The 20555-nt window shown below is 44.4% G+C and overlaps 1 protein-coding gene across 2 annotated transcripts in view; it reads right to left on the bottom strand.

Annotated features, from left to right (window-relative positions):
* LOC126259652 (neural proliferation differentiation and control protein 1) overlaps window positions 1–20555 on the bottom strand; it is a 1177794-nt gene that overhangs the window by 680910 nt on the left and 476329 nt on the right. The gene's annotated exons all lie outside the window — the stretch shown is intronic.

The following is a 20555-nucleotide window of genomic DNA, read 5'->3' as shown; positions in this document are numbered from 1 at the left end:
TGCAGCCCGCCTCCAGTGGTGTCGCGACAGGCGTGAATGGAGGGACGAATGGAGACGTGTCGTCTTCAGCGATGAGAGTCGCTTCTGCCTTGGTGCCAATGATGGTCGTATGCGTGTTTGGCGCCGTGCAGGTGAGCGCCACAATCAGGACTGCATACGACCGAGGCACACAGGGTCAACACCCGGCATCATGGTGTGGGGAGCGATCTCCTACACTGGCCGTACACCACTGGTGATCGTCGAGGGGACACTGAATAGTGCACGGTACATCCAAACCGTCATCGAACCCATCGTTCTACCATTCCTAGACCGGCAAGGGAACTTGCTGTTCCAACAGGACAATGCACGTCCGCATGTATCCCGTGCCACCCAACGTGCTCTAGAAGGTGTAAGTCAACTACCCTGGCCAGCAAGATCTCCGGATCTGTCCCCCATTGAGCATGTTTGGGACTGGATGAAGCGTCGTCTCACGCGGTCTGCACGTCCAGCACGAACGCTGGTCCAACTGAGGCGCCAGGTGGAAATGGCATGGCAAGCCGTTCCACAGGACTACATCCAGCATCTCTACGATCGTCTCCATGGGAGAATAGCAGCCTGCATTGCTGCGAAAGGTGGATATACACTGTACTAGTGCCGATATTGTGCATGCTCTGTTGCCTGTGTCTATGTGCCTGTGGTTCTGTCAATGTGATCATGTGATGTATCTGACCCCAGGAATGTGTCAATGAAGTTTCCCCTTCCTGGGACAATGAATTCACGGTGTTCTTATTTCAATTTCCAGGAGTATATATATATATATATATATATATATATATATATATATATATATATATATATGCTAGAACGCCCTGGCTATTGCTTCTTAATGGAACAGATGTGTTTACTTTATACTGCCCATAATGAACAAAACGCTGGCTAAATCACTTCATTATACACCAAGGTAACAAAATTCATGGAATATACACATATACCACAGATACAGGTGGCGATCGTAGCACGCACACGACGTAGAAAAGGGTGGTGCATTGGTGGAGATGTCATTTGTACTCAGTTGATCCATGTGATAAGTTTTCCGACGTGGCTGTGGCAGCACGACGAGAATTATCAGACTTTTAACACGAAATGGTAGTTGGGGCTAGACGCATGGGAAATCGATTGAGAATTCAATATTCCGAGATCCACAGTGCCAAGAGCGTGTCGAGAATACCACATTTCACACATCACCTCTCACCATGGACAACACAGTGGCCGACGGCCTTCATTTAACGGCCAAGTTGCTAACAGACACACAGCACTGCGTGGAATAACCACAGCAATCAGTGTGCGAGGTACGACGAACGATCCGTTACAACAGTGTGGCGAAATTTGGCGTTAATAGGCTATGGAAACAAACGACCGGCGCGAGTGTCTTTACTAACAGCACGACACAGATTAGATTAGATTAGTACTTGTTCCATAGATCATGAATTCGACACTTCGTAATGATGTGGAAAGTGTCAGGTTAATAAAAGGTGTCTATACAAGATATTACATTACACAAAATATTACATGACACATAATATTTTTAATTTTTTCCTTTTTTTGTGGGGGTTGGGGAAATTACCCACTTACTGTATCCAACGACATTGCCTGCAGCGCCTCTCCTGGGCTTGTGACAATACCGTTTGGACCGTAGACGACTGTAACACAGTGGCCAGGCCAGACGAGTCCCCATTTCAGTCGGTAAGAGCTGATGATAGGGTTCGACTGTGGCGTTGACCCTGCGAAACCATGGACTCAAGTTGTCAACAAGGGACTGTGCAAGCTGGTGGCTGCTCCATAATTGTGTCGACTGAGTTTACATGGAATCGACTGGGTCCTCTGGTCGAAATAAATCGATCAGTGACTGGAAATGGTTACGTTCGACTACTTCAAGACCATGTGGAGACATTCAAGGACTTCATGACAGTGCGCCTTGTCAGCAGGCTACAATTATTCGTGATTTAAAGAACATTCTGGATAATTCGAGCGAATGACTTGACCACCTAGATCACCCGTCATGAATCTCATCGAACATTTATGTGACGTAATCGAGAGGTCAGTTCGTGCATAGCACCCTGCACCAGCAACACTTTCACAGTTGTGGACGGCCATAAATGTCGCGTGGCTCAATATTTCTGTAGGGGACTTTCAACGACTTGTTGACTCCACGCCACATCGAGTTGCTGTTCTACGTTCGACAAAAGGAGGTCAGACACGTTATTAGAAGGTACCCCATGACTTGTTTCACCACGGTGTACTTCTTAAATCACTAATATTTAGTACTGCTCCATGGAGTCCTAGTCAAGTTACACACAGAGTTTGCGCATGTGTTACGTCTGCTCTTGGCCAAAATTTAATCCCGATTGCTTCAGCGGAGATACATTCCTTTAGATGGAAAAAGATCCCAGGCTACATCAGGAATTTAAAATTGAAATGATGAAAGATTATAGTAGCTGCATATTGAGTTTTTTCTAGAGCCATTGGAAGATTTAGTAATAAGTAATGAAGGTCTTTCTGTTTTCTGGAATTGTAACTGTGGACACAAGAAGTTTTCAAAGGATCGTCTACTACGAATTTCGTTAGCACTTGAGTGATCAGAATGCCTAATTGCTTGAGGCTACAAGGTGACTCTGGATGAACAGTCAGCTCATTTTCATGCAATCGTTACTGTCTAAGTAACAAGCTAACCCATAGAATTGTACGTACCGTAAGGCCTGAGTGGGTGCAGATATGCAAAGTGTGCTTACTATCTTGTCCCGTTTGCATCCCTATCAACTGGTTATATCAAGAGCGAAACTTCCCGCACTTACCTGTGCGAGAAGCTTTACACGTCGTTTATTCCAGGTTAAAGCCGCAGTATATTCACGTCAAAAATATGGAGCATTCTAATGTACTCAATGACTGCTTTTTATACATTACACTAGTTGTTAATGTTATTCTTTTTTGTCGTACGGAATTGTTCTTATCATCGTCATCATCTCCTTCCAAGGATTAGGTGTTGCAACCACCTGATCCGATTTCTATCATCCACTGATACATGACTTACAAGTTCTACCTAGTTCTCTCTTTCCAGTCGGCCGAAACTCGTTATCTTTTTCGGAAATTTATTTTCTATAGTTCTGTTAACATGATCCCTCCATTTTACTCTGTTCTCTTCTGTTTTGTCATTAGCTGAACAGATTTCAAAATCTGATCTTATCGTTTCATTCCTTATTTTATCCACTTTATTACAACCCCTTACATATCTCATGAACTTCATCTCTGCTGGCTTTTTTGTTACATTTTCGTTGGTTCGGAATTACATACTGGAGTAGGTACAGCCGTAACTTTATTGAATTTCCTTTGTGTTTCCTTTCTTGTTTTTCTTCCCACGGTTCTTCCAGTTGTTCCACAGACAACTAGATAATTATTGACCTTTGTCTCAATGTCTGAGCCATTGTTAAAACTAATACCACATCCTAGACAGCTGAAGTGGGATGTCTGTTCTAAAATTATATCATTTATTATTATTTTCAATCAGACTGGATTTTTTTCCTTTGAAAGCTATTAGTTTTGTCTTATTTGCAGATGTAATTAAGGTGTAATATGTGGTTGTAGCTCAATCTATACCCTGCTCTGTGTAAATTATCTTCTGTTTCCTGCAAATTAAAATAGAATCTAGTGTACTATTAAATACTCAGTTACACGCTAATGACCAGATAATTATACAGATAACATCATTTGTCGAGAAATAAATCGGAGTCTACTTGCGGAAAGTCACATAACAATTTTCTGAACAACACCGCTAAAAATTAATGTTTTGGAAATTTGTGGTAAGGTCGTATGGGACCAAACTGCGGAGGTCATCGTTCCCTAGGTTTACACACTACTTAATCTAATTTAAACTAACTTACGCTAAGGACAACACACACACCCATGCCCGAGGGAGGACTCTAACCTCCCACGGGGGGCGCCGCCCGGACCGTGGCAAGGCGCCTCAGACCGCACGGCTACCCAGCGCGGTTAGTGTTTTGCCTTCTGTCTATTCGCATTACTTGTAGCACACGCGTTGCCTGCAGAAAGTAAAATGTCACATGCATGTGAAGTATTACGCTATTCACATGTATAAAAAGAATGAAAGTGGAACGAAAATTGAACCCTGTAGGACTTCGTTCTCGAATTTTTACTTCCTCCTCCACCTCCCCCCATGTACCAAGTCATTAACATTTCCTCTCCTTCCATTATTCTCTTAATTATTCACCACTAATTTTGTAATGTTTTTCTTAATTATTATGAAATCATATCTTCCATAACAACACTGCCCTGAAATTTCTGCATTGTATAACGACATAATATTCATATCTTAATCATTATGGACGTTGACCCTACAGTTGTGATTATAATAGTGGATGCTTTGGCTTAATATTGCAACCAGTCGTTTTATAATGCTTTCTTTGTTAACATTTATTGTTTGATCCCCATATAAGAGCACATGGATGCCCTCCATCTTCAGAAAGGAAACTAGTCCAGTTTGGCTTGCCACGTTCCCCACGATGAGCACTCTACCACTGCAAACCTTACTGTTACACATTGGCGATGAAAGGTCTCAAGGCGGACCTTCTCGACCAGTTGGAATTTTACATTCAGAAATTAAAGTCACCCTATAGAATCCTCAATGACCGAACTGAATCACAACAGAACTTATTCTTTTAAAATTTTAAAGATATCGTTACATCAGAAGGCCGAGCACATACACCCTCACAGAACACTGTAATATTGTAAAAATATCTCCCTGCCTTACTTAGGTTTGATCACTGGAGATCTTTACTTAAATGTAACTATTTGTAACCATCTGCTCCTAATGTTTTTTGTCCATTCGTGCTTCAGTTATGTTAATTACTTAAATTGAATAAAATTTCATATATGGACCCCTACAGAACACTTATCATTCACATTATTAGCAGGTTTGTGACACTATTGCTGTCTCCGTCTGGTCCTTTTACAGGCCAACTCCTTCGTAGCCTGGTATCTTCCTTTTTTTCGCTTCATCCACCATCTTTACTTTTCTGTTTTTCCACTGTACCTTTAATAGCTGTTGTTAGAATTCGTTTTGCGCTCTTGGATGCCCATGTGAATGTTCTCCAGAGCAGCGAGACCTTCTCTCCGTCCCGAAGAACAGGTGTCAAGGAGCTGTTCACCTGGAAGACGACGGATTCGCGCCCTCCCATCGGCATGATGAAGAAAGTATCGGGATTCATTAAACCATGCAACGCTCTGCCACTACACCAACATCCAGTGCCGATGGTCACGTGCCCATTTCAGTCGTAGTTACCGATGTCGTTGTGTTAACATTGGCACACGCAAGGGTCGTCGGCCGCGGGGGCCCATCGTTATGAGTGTTCGGTGCACTGTGTGTTCAGACACACTTGTACTCTTAAAGTCTGATATCAGTTCCTCCACAGTTCGCCGCCTGTCCTGTTTTACCACTTTGCCCAGTCTACAACGACTGACATCTGTAACGAGAAGTGGCCGCCTAACCCCGCGACATCTGGACGTGGATTCACCTTGGTTTCGCCACGTATTGAAGACACTCACCACAGCACTGCTCCAATACCCGACAAGTCGTGCAGTTTCCGAAATGCTTGTGTCGAGCCTAAGGGCCATCACAATCTGCCCTCACTCAGACTCGTCCTTTCCCCATTCTACATAGACAGCACGCTCACTGATACTATAGGCATCGTACGTGTGTCTGACTAGCAGTCACTCCTCGCTGGGTGACGCTGCTATCGCCTGGACGGGTTTATACCGGTAACAGGTCGGTGGTCATAACGTTCTGGCTGATAAGTATTGGTAATTCTATTTCCGTCAGCACAATGATCCCAACAACTTGCTTCACGGGCTGTAAAATGTGACTTGTGTGTACATATTCAACACTTACAATGAGCCTTCGGTAGTTGGAAAGTATAACAACAAAAACCATATTGGTTTTAATAATTATATTGCAACTGGTTTCAGTATTAATTCAAAGCGTCTGCAAATACTAAAGTTGTTCTTTGCCTTCCTCTGGTCGTTGATGTGATTTGTGAAAGCAGTTGTATGGGGAGCTGCAGTTTAAGGTGGACTCCGAAATATCGCGAAAGTTGTCTATTTTTGCATACATAAATCATTGCCAATTTTGAACTAAGCCGTAACGCCGTCGTCTCACAGAACGTGAAAACCACGTGGACGAGGAGCTGGTAACGTCACAGCGTGGAATTCCAGGTCCCACTACACTGCGGAGCGTGAAAACAAGAACCTGTCATGTCATATTTTTTCCGGCCGGGGTGGCCGAGCGGTTCTAGGCGCTACAGTCTGGGACCGCGCGACCGCTACGGTTGCAGGTTCAAATCCTACCTCGGGCATGGACGTGTGTGATGTCCTTAGGTTAGTTAGGTTTAAGTAGTTCTAAGTTCTAGGGGACTGATGACCAAAGATGTTAAGTCCCATAGTGCTCAGAGACGTTTTGAGCCGTTGCTGGATGAGGTATCGAATATATTGCTTCCCCTCCAGAGGAGATCACGAATGTAAAATTATAGAGATTCGAGCGCGCACGGAGGCTTTCCGGCAGTCGTTCTTCCCGCGAACCATACGCGACAGGAACAGGAAAGGGAGGTAATGACAGTGGCACGTAAAGTGCCTTCCGCGACACACCGTTGGGAGGCTTGCGGAGTATAAATGTAGATGTAGATGTAGACCAGCTTTTTCCATATGCTGACTGCGCTGTCTCTCGTGAGGTCGGATATCGCGTCCGCGTCCACGATGACGTTACCTGCCTCGTCCCGTGTGAGGACGGCTTAAGTGACAGAAAAAATACTAGCAGCGACTGGTGATCGAATTCCAGAGCTTTGAATGACTGCTCTGGGACTTAGCCAATGAACTACCACAGCAGAAAATGAGACGGTGGAAACAACAGGTGAGTCTCTCACCGAGTCAGAAATAGCCGTCGGTGCATTCAGCTACGGCACGTGCCTCTTGCTCCGTGCACGAGACGGCGCCTGTGAGAATAGTGTTTACTGGTCTCTATGAGCGCTCCGTGGAAGTGTAGAGTGTCTTCAGCGATATTCGTTTCCCGCCTTCCACGAATAGATTGAGAGGGGAGGGAGGCAGAACGACGCTGAGCCTGCGTGCCTCCCACGCCCGCCCTCGGCGCCCCGTGTCACACGGCGGATCTATACGGCAGCGGCGGGCCCAGGGTTCAGCGGGCCACGCCCCCGCGGCACGTGGTTGCCCGCGCTCCCGTCCGGGGTCGGGGTGAGGGGCGAGGCTCCTCCAGCCCACGAGCCGAGATTTAATCCGGCGAGGCGACCGCTTCACCTTCGCCGCGACCCGCAGACCGCAGGCTGCAGAAGTCATCTCACAGCGCCACCTACCTGCATACAACTGCAACGTCCCTAAACGTTTTTCTTACAGTATTTACTACTGACCCTACGACTTATCTTAGAAGAAAGATCAAGGAAAGGCAAACCTACGTTTCTAGCATTTGTAGACTTAGAGAAAGGTTTTGACAATGTTGATTGGAATACTCTCTTTCAAATTCTGAAGGTGGCAGGGGTAAAATACAGGGAGCGAAAGGCTATTTACAATTTGTATATAAACCAAATGGCAGTTATAAGAGTTGATGGGCATGAAAGGGAAGCAGTGGTTGGGAAGGGAGTGAGACAGGGTTGTAGCCTCTCCCCAATGTTATTCAATCTGTATATTGAGCAAGACGTGAAGGAAACAAAAGAAAAATTCGGAGTAGGTATTAAAATCCATGGAGAAGAAATAAAACTTTGAGGTTCGCCGATGACATTGTAATTCTGTCAGAGCCAGCAAAGGACTTGGAAGAGCAGTTGAATGGAATGGATAGTGTCTTGAAAGGAGGGTATAATATCAACATCAACAAAAGCAAAACGAGGATCATGGAATGTAATCGAATTAAGTCGGGTGATGCTGAGGGAATTAGATTAGGAAAAGAGACACTTAAAATAGTAAACGAGTTTTGCTATTTGGGGAGAAAAATAACTGATGATGGTCGAAGTAGAGAGGATATAAAATGTAGACTGTCAATGGCAAGGAAAGCGTTTCTGAAGAAGTTAAATTTGTTAACATCGAGTATAGATTCAAGTGTCAGGAAGTCGTTTCTGAAAGTATTTGTATGGAGTATAGCCATGTATGGAAGTGAAACGTGGACGATAAATAGTTTAGACAAGAAGAGAATAGAAGCTTTCGAAATGTGGTGCTACAGAAGAATGCTGAAGATTAGATGGGTAGATCACATAACTAAGGAGGGGGTATCGAATAGAATTGGGGAGAAGAGGAGTTTGTGGCACAACTTGAGTGGAAGAAGGGATCGGTTGGTAGGACACGTTCTGAGACATCGAGAGAGCACCAATTTAGTATTGGAGGGCAGCGTGGAGGGTTAAAATCGTAGAGGGAGACCAAGAGATGAATACACTAAACAGATTCAGAAGGATGTAGGCTGCAGTAGGTACTGGGAGATGAAGAAGCTTGCACAGGATAGAGTAGCATGGAGAGCTGCATCAAACCAGTCTCAGGACTGAAGACCACAACAACAACAACATTTACTAGCAAGGGAGATTCCCCATCGAATCCCCCCTCAGATTTAGTCGTAAGATGGCCCGTCAAAAACTGAACACAGATCGAGAACGAAAAAAGGAAGAAGGTGCATTTACGACAGGTTGAAAATGAGAAAGAGGGGATACATATATGTGCGTATGATAAACCCCTTCCCTCAATAATATTTCTCTCTTCCATACCTCCACTAAGTTACCACAGACGACGTGTCACAGATCTCATTTGACTAAGACTGTAGTACACGCGAGGCGCCTATTTGCGTCCACCGCTCTAGGTGGAATGGATAAGTTCTGATAACTGTTCACCAATTTGCAGTCTTCCATAGTTGTTGTCCCCTGCGCAGAAAACGGCATGTAGGTCGTGAATCCGTAATATTGAGGCTATAAGAAACTCTTAGCGAGGAACTTTTATTCTAGAAATAATTAAATTTCAAAAAAAATGGTTCAAATAGCTCTGAGCACTATGGGACTTTACTTCTGAGGTCATCACTCTCCTAGAACTTAGAACTACTTAAACCTAACTAACCTAAGGACATCACACACACCCATGCCCGAGGCAGGATTCAAACCTGCGACCGTAGCGGTCGCGCGGTTCCAGACTGTAGAGCCTAGATTGCGCATTTCTATAATTACTATCAGACTGATCTCAACCACATTTCCATGTAACCAAACACTGCTAATAAAGTCTTACACCGTCTGCGACAGACAACGTGTCTGTCATCAGAGACTGCCGAACCAGCTATGATTTACAAACTATCGATTACTAATGAAATCTTAACTGACACTGACCGCACCAGACAACATGTCTGTCTTCACACACTGCCAAACCAGCTCAACCCATGCATGACTAATAAAGTCTTAACTTATATCGACGGCGGCACACAACATGTCTGTTTGTCTGAAAATTTTTTATTTAAATATTTTACTGCTCAGTGACATTGAATGCAAGTGAAGCTACTTTCTCTTTACCTTTTCTTATCATGTCAACACTGACCCACAATATTCTAACGCAACGCAATCTGACTTTACTTCAAATAATTAATACGAAAGAATGGCCCTGAATAAGAAGCAATCCTCACAATAAACTATACATTTCATTAAGCACTTACCTCACAAAAACCTTTATTATACGAACTCATGCAATACAGTGAGCATCAATACTGCCAGCTAAATAAAAGATTCTAACTACTAAAGCCACTAACAACTAATAGGCATGTGGTTAGCAAAGGAAAGACCTTGTTGCAAAACAAATAGTGTATTTTTTATCTTAATAATGTGACATCCAGTACAAAGATATCTAATCATGAATAATTTTCAATCTCCAAGTAGGATACTTCCAGATCGTTAGCCTACGCTAACACTTCAAACCACTAACCTCCTTCAATTTAACTTCTCACATTTAACATCCATCACTGCTGGCGACTAACTTCCAGCTGCTCAACAGTACTTCCATCACTGCTGGCGACTAACTTCCAACTGCTCAACAGTACTTCCATCACTGCTGGCGAATAACTTCCAACTGCTCAACAGTACTTCCGTCACTGCTGGCGACTAACTTCCAACTGCTCAACAGTATTTCCATCACTGCTGGCGAATAACTTCCAGCTGCTCAACAGTACTTCCGTCACTGCTGGCGACTAACTTCCAGCTGCGCAACAGTACTTCCGTCACTGCTGGCGACTAACTTCCAACTGCTCAACAGTACTTCCGTCACTGCTGGCGACTAACTTCCAACTGCTCAACAGTATTTCCATCACTGCTGGCGACTAACTTCCAACTGCTCAACAGTACTTCCATCACTGCTGGCGACTAACTTCCAGCTGCTCAACAGTACTTCCATCACTGCTGGCGACTAACTTCCAACTGCTCAACAGTACTTCCGTCACTGCTGGCGAATAACTTCCAGCTGCTCAACAGTACTTCCGTCACTGCTGGCGACTAACTTCCAACTGCTCAACAGTACTTCCGTCACTGCTGGCGACTAACTTCCAACTGCTCAACAGTATTTCCATCACTGCTGGCGACTAACTTCCAACTGCTCAACAGTACTTCCATCACTGCTGGCGACTAACTTCCAGCTGCTCAACAGTACTTCCATCACTGCTGGCGACTAACTTCCAACTGCTCAACAGTACTTCCGTCACTGCTGGCGAATAACTTCCAACTGCTCAACAGTACTTCCGTCACTGTTGGCGACTAACTTCCAACTGCCAACAGTACTTCCATCACTGCTGGCGACTAACTTCCAACTGCTCAACAGTACTTCCATCACTGTTGGCGACTAACTTCCAGCTGCTCAACAGTACTTCCATCACTGCTGGCGACTAACTTCCAGCTGCTCAACAGTACTTCCATCACTGCTGGCGACTAACTTCCAACTGCTCAACAGTACTTCCGTCACTGTTGGCGACTAACTTCCAACTGCCAACAGTACTTCCATCACTGCTGGCGACTAACTTCCAGCTGCTCAACAGTACTTCCATCACTGTTGGCGACTAACTTCCAGCTGCTCAACAGTACTTCCATCACTGCTGGCGACTAACTTCCAACTGCTCAACAGTATTTCCATCACTGCTGGCGACTAACTTCCAACTGCTCAACAGTACTTCCATCACTGCTGGCGACTAACTTCCAGCTGCTCAACAGTACTTCCATCACTGCTGGCGACTAACTTCCAGCTGCTCAACAGTACTTCCATTACTGCTGGCGACTAACTTCCAACTGCTCTACAGTACTTCTGTCACTGTTGGCGACTAACTTCCAACTGCCAATAGTACTTCCATCACTGCTGGCGACTGACTTCCAGCTGCTCAACAGTACTTCCATCACTGCTGGCGACTAACTTCCAACTGCTCAACAGTATTTCCATCACTGCTGGCGACTAACTTCCTACTGCTCAACAGTACTTCCATCACTGTTGGCGACTCTTCCATCACTGCTGGCGACTAACTTCCAACTGCTCAACAGTATTTCCATCACTGCTGGCGACTAACTTCCAACTGCTCAACAGTACTTCCGTCACTGTTGGCGACTAACTTCCAACTGCCAACAGTACTTCCATCACTGCTGGCGACTAACTTCCAGCTGCTCAACAGTACTTCCATCACTGTTGGCGACTAACTTCCAGCTGCTCAACAGTACTTCCATCACTGCTGGCGACTAACTTCCAACTGCTCAACAGTATTTCCATCACTGCTGGCGACTAACTTCCAACTGCTCAACAGTACTTCCATCACTGCTGGCGACTAACTTCCAGCTGCTCAACAGTACTTCCATCACTGCTGGCGACTAACTTCCAGCTGCTCAACAGTACTTCCATTACTGCTGGCGACTAACTTCCAACTGCTCTACAGTACTTCCGTCACTGTTGGCGACTAACTTCCAACTGCCAATAGTACTTCCATCACTGCTGGCGACTGACTTCCAGCTGCTCAACAGTACTTCCATCACTGCTGGCGACTAACTTCCAACTGCTCAACAGTATTTCCATCACTGCTGGCGACTAACTTCCAACTGCTCAACAGTACTTCCATCACTGCTGGCGACTCTTCCATCACTGCTGGCGACTAACTTCCAACTGCTCAACAGTATTTCCATCACTGCTGGCGACTAACTTCCAACTGCTCAACAGTACTTCCATCACTGCTGGCGACTAACTGCCAACAACGAGTCCAACCAGCCACAGGGTCTCTTACAAAAAAGCGGAGTGAGAGATCCAATGCAAAGCGCTACACAGCACTGCCAACACACAAGCAGCCCACATACGAGTTCAGCTCTGATCCTACAGCTGAACCACTTCGCTCGCCATACAATTTAGGTGTGATCCGAAGACCTCCGAAGTGCTTCATCTGCCGTTTCGTTTAGCATCTGTTTTTTGTTCTGTTGGTTATTAAAAATTATAGAATAATGGAATGATAGCACGCTTTGAGAGGTGCTTTGATTTAAATGCAAGCAAATATACTGTTTATTTTATCTAACATTGATAACAGAAGATTGTAATTTTGGCGCGCAACAACCGAACGCAGCAGCCAGTCGCGGAGAAGGACCACAATTTAGTCGGTCTTTCTCGTGATACCTGTACCTGGCAAACTATCTGTCATCGGAACCTCACACCGTATTACGTCATCTTGCCGCCGCTGCCTTCTCAACTGCTCTAAGAAGAGCTTCTTGTGCCAGAATATGATGACTGCAAAGCCAAAAAAAATTACATAATGAACTGCGAAAAAAGAATCAAAATAGAAACAGTGACCGGTGCAAGCTTAAGATGAGGAGCATCGAGCATCATTGTGTAGCGATGGCGTCGTGGTCATGTGGTCACAGTGTTGGAATCTGAAGGTGGTGATCTGACTTCAGATCTCACTTACGCCACAGTTTGTTTTCTTTTCCGCAAAATTATGAACTGTCAGTCCGGTTATTGGTGTATGTTCGCTGTATTCAGGTCTGTGTCTGTGTCGTGGTGTAATGTCCGCTTGTAACATCGAGGTGTAAGAAAGGGACCTCCAGACGTATGTGGCTCCAGTTGTTCTACGCAAGTGTCACATGTTATGACTCGGGTGTTTCGTTTTGAAAGTTTAGACTTTTGAATTCCTTTGTTGTAAAATAGTTCGCATCCTCTCATTTTTTGTTTAAATTCTATGAAAGGTCGATGAGGCCTCTCTCACCAAACATCACATTTATTTGCGATAGTAATACAGTCTATTCTTACCCTTACCAATGCATAGTTTGACAGTTGCCAAGACTACAGAAGGAGAAAAGACACATCAACGACCGGACGGGAAGTTCATAATTTTGTGGGGGGAAAAAAAATTGAAGCACGAGCGAGGTTTGACCTCGGATCTCCCATTTCACAGTCCAACAGCGTGACTACATAGCCACGACATCCCCACTGCACAACTCTGCTCGATGGTGCACGTCTTGAGCTTGCACCATTCACTGTTTCTATTTTTCTTCGTTTTTCATAGTACAGTATACCTTCTTCCGGTGTTCATGCTTAATCTGTGTTCAGTTTATGACGAGCTTTCCACTGGGCCATCTTACAATTGAATTTTTCGGGATGCGATGGTGAGGTTTCCTTGTGAGACTACCATGTCACAAGGCGTTCCTCCTTATTACCGACAGGACGAGGAGGAATACGAGAATAGCGCGTTAAAGAAAAGGCAAAAGCTTTTAAAACAATGTGGTCCATATCTGTCCACATTAATAATAGTAATACCAATGAAAAAATGTCCCTATCGGAGCACCAAAAATTGGAATTTGCTCCTGTTTATTTAAAAGACTGGCTGAAAAGTGGGGAACCAGCTGCCTCATTCTACCTTCCGCGGCACCTTTAAAAATTTTCCCAAAAATTGTGGCCTGCCAACATATTCGTGCTCTTTTTAACATGTAATTCTTCTCAAACTCCCACAAGCTCTCCTGACTGTAACTCACTCACACCCAATTGTTCCCTCACTATAAGTCGCTTATACCCAACCACGCCCAGTAGCCCTTTCTCACTCACTCATTCAGCCCTACTGTTTGTCATTATCTCTTTGCGTCTCTCTGTCATTGACTCTTGTCAGTATCTCTCTCTTCCTCGTTGTCACTGTCATATACTTAGTCTCTTATTATTATCGCTAGCTCTCACCCACTTCGACTTTCTGTTTATTCCTCCTCCTCCCCCTCCCATCTGCCCTCCCTGGCATTAGCTATAGTATGTATCTCTGTCACTGTTCCCTCTCTTTCTCTCACACTGCCATCGTCTCCTTCGCTCTTTCTATAACACAATCACTGGCTACTATCGTTCAGTGTTTGTTATTTTTCTGTCTCTTTGCCACTGCCACTGTCTTCTTCTGTCTCAGCATAAAAAACAGCGAATATGTTCGTATGTCACAATTTTTGGTAAAATATTCAAAGGTGCTGAGGGAGATAGAATGAGGATGCTGGTACCCCAGTTTTCAGTCGGTCTTTATAACAGGAACATATTCGCATTTTTTGTACGCTCATGGGAACATTTTTCCGCTGATTCCCTTCTCTCCCCTGCTGTACCAGGCCACGTAACTTACATAAAAATAAATGTATTGGTCAGTAAAATTTAAATAGTATAGTTATGTGAACCTGAAATAACGCAAAACTAACTTTACGGCTAAGATCCGATTTTAGGTGCAAAAAAATTTTGGCTGTGCTTCACTACTAAAACATGGTGTTCACACATTAAAGCATATTTCTGCGTGCTGCGTCACTTTACAAACTACGTTTTCACCTCACACCAGATTTTACGTGCGTATTTTATGTGTAAAAGAAGGGTAATTTTGAACATTTGTATCTTGGAAACTTATAGAGATATTGATAAAATTTTGAAGGTTATATGAGATCGGAATTTTAGGAATATATTGTAACGATTTCAGCCATTTGCTGTGCCTAGCCGTCCTGAAATCCGCGGCTGGATTTTGGCACCGAAAAAGCAAGTTATGGGGTTGTTTCTCGATAACGGATAAATATTTTTGAAAATGAGGAGATGGCTCTTCTAAATAAACGCCTAAATTTTAGCAATTGGCTGCGGTTATTTATTATTTAGGTTTCTTCTCATACGGACTTTACGTAAAGAAATAGCGTTATTTTGGACCTCTGTACCTTGGAAACAGATGAAGGTATCGAGAAAATTTTCAACGTTTTTCGACATCTGAATCTTAGGAATATACTGTAAAGATTTCAACCATATGCTATGTATAGCCGTCTTGGAATCCTCGTCTGGGGTTTGGTAAGCTAGTGACAGAGAAAATATAGTAAAGAACCAGTTTCTTAGGGTTTTGCGAGGAACTGCCCAGGAAAGAATGGTGCCCCACCGTAGACCACATCAATTGCAAAACCAACCAATCGATTTCATCCGTTTCCCTAAGCAGGAGGAAGTGTGTAATATTCATACTTTGACCCTCTGCTGCAGGATAGCGACACTATGAAAATCCTTATGTTGGCTATACAGATGGCCCGTAGCCTAAGACCTATTGAAATTTGTGGTAAGGTCTTATGGGACCAAACTGCTGAGGTCATCGGTCCCTAAGCCTGCACACTACTTAATCTAACTTAAAGTAGCTTACGCTATACACAACACAAACTCCCATGCCCGAGGAAGGACTCGAACTTCCGATGGTGGGAGCTGCACGGACCGTGACAAAGCGCCTCAGACCGCGCGGCTAGCCCACGCGGCGCCAATAGCTATCCAAAACACTTGACCCTGGCTTTTTATCACCAACACAACCCGAGGTATGAGCACCATATAATCTCGTTTTTATGCGTGGCGTTATGGAACATAGTAGGTACACATGCTGTCGCTTGCATACCGAAGCCGAAGAAGCATTGCTCTGGTTACCACGCTGCACAATGGGCTGTATACAATCCGTGTACCAGTTTTTTCCCCCGCGTACCTGGGAGTGCTACGTGAAGTTTGGGCAGAGCTGTGCCAGACATGATGTGGGCAGCAGCAGCAGCTTGAACACATGTCGAGCAGACCCTGGGGCCGGCCTAATCCCGCGCCGATGTCACGTGCAGCTTAGTGTCGGCTGACCACGTGCTGGACTCCACGCCGTGCTGAATAAATGCGCTGCTAATACCGGCCTCCATCGTAAAACCCTCTGCTGTTCGAGTAACTACCGATCAGGCGTCTTTTATCTACGAGGGTCGTTCAATAAATAATCCCCATATTTTATTACAGCCGTTAATACATGTAGATAAACGTCCTTTCCGGTGCTTCAAATTTTATGTTTCTTCTGCACGTGAGCGGAGTTTCGATGAATTCCGTTCGATGGCAGAGCTATAGAAAACCATGAAACCCGTTCCTAGGCAGGACCTACGTTACAAGTAGAGTTGCGCTCTACCAAAACTACGGTCGGCCGTTTTGGTACAGTACATAAATGACGTAGTAAATGGTAGTGTTACAGGTAGTATTGGTAGGGAAAGAAAAGTAAATGAATGTGTAAGCTCAAAAGTGGGAGACGACAACTTCTATTCCATTTTCGTCTGTTTTGCACATAATTAGACACGCACATCGTTCAGCGTTAGTCCTTTTTGTATTCTATATTCTTACAAAATACAAATTGCATTTTATAAGTAATAAAAATTAGCTGATTGCATAACTTCGGCCCTTCTATGCAACTATTGTACTGTATTGTATTGTATGTTAACCGGGGACCTAGAAACGACGGAGAGGCTCCGTCCCCGCCGCAGCTGCAGTGGTCCATAACCCCATGACGACTACCGTAGTCCACTTCACCCCTCCGCCACCCCACACCGAACCCAGGGTTATTGAGCGGTTCGGCCCCCGGTGGACCCCCAGGGAACGTCTCACATCAGACGAGTGTAACCCCTATGTTTGGGTGGTAGAGTAATGGTGGTGTACGCGTACGTGGAGAACTTGTTTGCGCAGCAATCGCCGACATAGTGTAACTGAGGCGGAATAAGGGGAACCAGCCCGCATTCGTCTAGGCAAATGGAAAACCGCCTAAAAACCATCCACAGACTGGCCGGTTCACCGGACCTCTACACAAATCCGCCGGGCGGATTCGTGCCGGGGACCAGGCGCTCCTTCCCGCCCGGAAAGCCGTGCGTTAGACCGCACGGCCAACCGGACGGGCTTATGTAACCATAGTAATTACTTTTAACGCAAGTACAGTTTACATGCATACACATAAAAATCTGTATTATTATTGTCGTTTTTTGTACTCGATAGAACGTTCTTCATCACGACGAAAGCCAACAGTTTCCTGTTATTACTGGAAAGTCCGAAAGTTGTGTATGAATAACAGAGACATGTTTCATACAAGCTTGGCGAAGTATTGAGACCATGTTTGACATGTCTTTGTTTTACGGATTTCTTTTTTAATTTTTCCCTTTTTGAGACTATTGCGGTTTCTAGTGCTGTATGATAAATCTGTATTGTCTTTTTTAGTTTTACTACAACATCCCTGTGTTGTACGTTACAAACCACATTTTTCTAATAAACCTGATATAAATATTGACAGTTTCTACTTTACTATAAATAATGTTTATTTTTAAGTAACAGATCGGAGGATAAATATGCAGAACAAAAATGCTCAATAGGTTACGTACCCCTTTATATATGTTCACTCAGTTTCTAGAGGGTTGGAGAATCTAGTAAGACACTGGTCGGATACGCAAACAAAGCAATCGAAATTAGGTGACGCCTGGTAGGTATGCAACACACCTGACGTGGTTACAATCTGAACCGACAAAAGCTAGTAGAAAACCTACTGTAGTATACACTTACTTGTGATAGTCCACGGTAGTTTTACAAAAAATGGTTCATATGGCTCAAAAAACGGCTCTGAGCACTATGGGACTTAACAGCTATGGTCATCAGAACTTAGAACTACTTAAACCTAACTAACGTAAGGACATCACACAACACCCAGCCATCACGAGGCAGAGAAAATCTCTGACCCCGCCGGGAATCGAACCCGGGAACCCGGGCGTGGGAAGCGAGAACGCTACCGCACGACCACGAGCTGTGGACGGTAGTTTTACAATTCTAGTTACAATCAACATGCTGTATTTCAATTCTTGGTTGCGGAAAACCAAAACTTGCTAAACATGCATAAACGTTTGCATGCAGTACTCGGTAATAATGTTCAATTGTGTGTGAATTGCTTAAGGACCAAACTGCTGAGATCATCGGTTCCTAGACATACACACTACTTAAACGAACTTATGCTAAGAACAACACACACGCCCATGCCCGAGGGAGGACTCGAACCTCCGGCGGGAGGGGCCGCACAACCCGTGACATGGCGCCTCTAACCGCGCGGCCACTCTGCGCGGTTCGTAATCATGCACTTGATAGGAGTACTGTTGGACGAAGGGTAATTGGAGTTAAAGGGTGATAATGTGCAACACCTGAGCTCGATTATGGGCCACGATCGGGTAGTCATTTCATAGACACTGCTCTCGACATGCTGAATCGCGAGGATGTCATTACCCGTGCAGGCCGTCGCACCACTTCTCGACAGTTGGCCATACGGCGATGGATGAGCACTGGAAGAGCGTATGCTCAAGATGGATTTGACGCATCAAATGGCTCTGAGCACTATGGAACTTAACATCTGAGGTCATCAGTCCCCTAGAACTTAGAACTACTTAAACCTAACTAACCTAAGGACATCACACACATCCATGCCCGAGGCAGGATTCGAAACTGCGACCGTAGCAGTCGCGTGGTTCCGGACTGAAGCACCTAGAACCGCTCGGCCACCGCGGCCGGCTTTGACGTATCATCATAAGAGGTTACGTAAGACTCAAGAAAAGCCTTTCATGCGAATACTTTGAGATCTCGTGGGACACACTTTGAAGATGATGAGATTGTAATTAATGCAGTGAAAACATGGCTACGAGCACAGGATAATAGCTTTTCCCAAAACGGGATAAATGATCGTGCACAACGTTAGCGTAATGCCACAGAAACGTCATTGGAGACTGCGTAGAAAAATGTAGAGGAGAGTGTACGAGGGTGAGACAAATGAAAGCCTTAAACTTGTAATAACAAATCGAAATTTCGCGCCGTTATCCTGTAAGTTGGTAAGCGTGCTACAAACAGCGTGCAGAATGGCCTGTAGATGGCAGCATAGTACAGATGCACACATACTGTCGCAGTATCAGTACAAAGATGGCCGCACCACTTGCGACTTGCACCAGGGAAGAACAGTGCTCTGTTATTCGGTGTTTGCGTAGTGAAGGTGTGAAACCTATTGAAATTCATCGACAAATGAAGTTTCAGTACGGTGATGCATGTTTGTCACAGCAGCAAGTCTACGAATGGAGTAGGAAGTTCGCAAATGGTGTGAATTCAGTGGAAGTTGCTCCTCGTCCAGGACAGGCACAACGAGTTGTGACTCCACAGAACATTCCAGCAGTTGAGGCCATAGTGAAAGAAAACCGCCGAGTGACACTGAAGGACACTGCAGCACGTTTACAGCAATGGGAGGAAAGAAATTCCGTTCGGACGAAGAGGTACGCCACGCGGTACATGAGTGGTTGCGCAGACTGGCAAAAGAATTTTTTTATGAAGGAACTTATGCACTTTCTAAGCGCTGGAGGACTTGCATTGAACGTGGGGGAGATTATGTTGAAAAGTTATACAGCTTTGTACCACGTCTGCACAGTAAATAATATTTAAGGTTTTCATTTGACTCACCCTCGTATGTAGAGGATAGTGTACCTCGGAATAAATGATGTGTTTTGGTCGGTACTTCGGTCTCGAGACTCGTTTCAGACGAAGGAATGCGGACTGGAGATTGCCATAAGCAGTTTCCGCCATTTTTTTACAGTTTTTGTCGTAGGCGGACATGATGTTGTACTTGGTGCAGCATTTGCAAATATTTAGAGCTCTACGCTTTAAAGTGCTGTATAACGTATTAAAGTTCTCTGTAATATATTGTTAATTCTTCAGTTACAGAATTTAATGGCAAGTAAAATTAAATATATATATTTAAAACTGGTTGTATAAGATGTGGACGGTGAAGCCATTCCTTGTCGGTCGTGCACCGTCTTTTATCTTGAAACATAAGGCCTTTTGCCACGGAACATGGGATATTCGCAAATTAACTGAGTTTCTTTGATGACTTAACAGTTTTACTTGTCTTGAAAAATTAAAATTTTTTTTCGTTTCAAACATCTGTTTCAAAATATATTTGACTTGTAATTGGTTTCTGATAATTATTCTGCTTAATTTGTTATCACTTACTGATTATTGGTACGTAGTAGAGCAATAATGTAACAGGTAGAGGAGTAAACAAAGTAATGACAATTTCTCCTCCGTTGCAACGCTTATAAATTTCAGTTGGGACATATTCTGAGGCATCAAGGGATCACCAATTTAGTATTGGAGGGCAGCGAGGAGGGTAAAAATCGTAGAGGGAGACCAAGAGATGAATATACTAAGCAGATGCAGAAAGA

The sequence above is a fragment of the Schistocerca nitens genome, chromosome 5, assembly GCF_023898315.1.
Source record: "Schistocerca nitens isolate TAMUIC-IGC-003100 chromosome 5, iqSchNite1.1, whole genome shotgun sequence".
Classification (NCBI taxonomy): domain Eukaryota; kingdom Metazoa; phylum Arthropoda; class Insecta; order Orthoptera; family Acrididae; genus Schistocerca; species Schistocerca nitens.
This window is presented reverse-complemented; position numbering and strand designations above follow the sequence as displayed.